Source organism: Lepidothrix coronata, unplaced genomic scaffold (genome assembly GCF_001604755.1).
Source record: "Lepidothrix coronata isolate B3197 unplaced genomic scaffold, Lepidothrix_coronata-1.0 Scaffold189, whole genome shotgun sequence".
Taxonomy (NCBI): domain Eukaryota; kingdom Metazoa; phylum Chordata; class Aves; order Passeriformes; family Pipridae; genus Lepidothrix; species Lepidothrix coronata.
The window spans coordinates 1841396-1843299 of NW_016690369.1; the positions used below are offsets into that span (position 1 = coordinate 1841396).

Genomic DNA, 1904 nt, shown 5'->3' on the forward strand with positions numbered 1-1904 from the left:
GGGGTGAAGGTTCAGTGGGAGGTGTCCCTGCCCGTGGCAGTGGCTCAGAACTAAATGGTCATTACAGTTCCTTCCAGCCCAAACCATTCCATGATTCCATGAAACCCTGGGCTAGTGGAAGGTGTCCCTGCCCATGGCAATAAGATCAGCTTTAAGAGCCCTTCCAGCCCAAACCATTCCATGATTCCTTCCCACAAACAAACGTGCCCCTGCCTGGCAGAACTCCCACACAGATGCTGATCCTGTGGGATGCTGATATCTCTGGGAATAACATCTGAGGCAGGCAGTTGGATATCTCTGGGAATAACATCTGCCTGCAGAGCTCCTGCCAGGTCCCACCGTCCCCAAAAGGCAGAGGAAGGGGAGGAAGAGGATGGTGGGAAGGGCTTGGTGGTTCCTCAGTGATCCCAAAGAGCAGCTGAGGGGAAGGAAAGGGGGGAAGGAAGAAAGGAAAGGGGAGAAGGAAGGAGGGAAGGAAAGGAAGGAAGGAGAAAAGGAAGAAGGGAAGCAAAGGAGGAAGAGAAGGAGGGAATGAGAAAAAGAAGGAGGGAAGGAAAGGAGGGAAGAAAAGGAGCAAGGAAAGAAGGAAGGAGGGAAGGAGGTGAGGAAAGGAGGGACGGAAGGAGGGAAGGAAAGAAGGGAAGAAAAGGAGAAAGGAAAGAAGGAAGGAGGGAAGGAAGGAAAGTGGGGGAGGGAAGGAGGTAAGGAAAGAAGGGAGGAAGGGAGGGAGGGAGGAAGGAAGGAAGGAAGGAAGGAAGGAAGGAAGGAAGGAAGGAAGGAAGGAAGGAAGGAAGGAAGGAAGGAAGGAAGGAAGGAAGGAAGGAAAGGGAGGGGAAGGAGCTACCCCATCCCACTGGCACCCACAGCCTGCAAACTGGTGCTCAGGGGGGCCAGTGGAGCCTTCCCAGTGCTGCTTCCCACCCTGCTGAGAAGGACAGAGAGGAGGAAAAGCTGCAGGTTCCGGGGGGCTGGATGGGCAGGGAGGGGGGTTGGATGCAAAGCCCTCCTTCAGCCAAGAGCTGAGCAGGGAGAGCAGCTGGAAGAGCCCAAAACGAGCCAGAAAGGCCACACTTTGGGAAAGCAAACAAGGCAAAAGTCCAGGGAGGGAAAGGTGACGGAAACCCAGCCTGGATATGGAGCTGGAGGAAGTTCTGAGCTGGGGAGCAAGAGGCAGGGGGACCTCGCCCTCTCCTCGGAGCTCTTGGCTTGAAGTCGCTCCCAGCAGCTGCCACGTGTTCTCTGGGAGGTTTTGTTTGGAGCAGGAGCCACGTCTGGCTTGTAAAACCTTCAATCCCTGCGGAATTCACTGAGGCACAGGATGGAGAGCGGGAAATGAGGGTCAGGCTGTCTGTCCCCGAGCCAACCCCACCCTCTGATCCCATCACAGCATCTCCTGGGAGAGCAGGAACCATCCCAGCAGCCTCACGGGGTTGGGATCAGGGTTGGGATGGAGCTCTGTGGGGTTTGCACCGGGGCTGGCTTATCCCAAAACTCTGCCTGGGCTCCAAACCCAGCGAGCTGGAGAGGCTGGAACGCGGCCTCCTTGCCCGGAGGTAAAACCAACAGCTGGCTTTCCAAAGAAACCCTTGGAAAAGCCCCTTTTAGGTCCCTTTCCCAAGGGACAACCCCCCCCCCCACGTTGCTGTGACAGGGGAGTGCCTCTGCTTGCATCAATCAATATTCAGCGTGGTTTGTGCAGGTAAAACCCACAAATAATCAAGTAAAATGTTCCTTCCAAGACTAAGTCACTGCCCTGGGGGTGCAGTGAACAATGAATTGCCAATGTGCAAAAACAGTATCAGAAATGGAATCCGGAGGTTTTGGCACAACGAACTCATCAATTCTAAGCTCACCACAGAGTTCATGTTCAGAAGGATAATCTAGGGGGTTTTTTTTAAAAAAAA

At 54.4% G+C, this 1904-nt stretch overlaps 1 protein-coding gene across 1 annotated transcript in view; it reads right to left on the minus strand.

Annotated features, from left to right (window-relative positions):
* Positions 1-1904, minus strand: part of KSR2 (kinase suppressor of ras 2) — a 96396-nt gene that overhangs the window by 54414 nt on the left and 40078 nt on the right. The gene's annotated exons all lie outside the window — the stretch shown is intronic.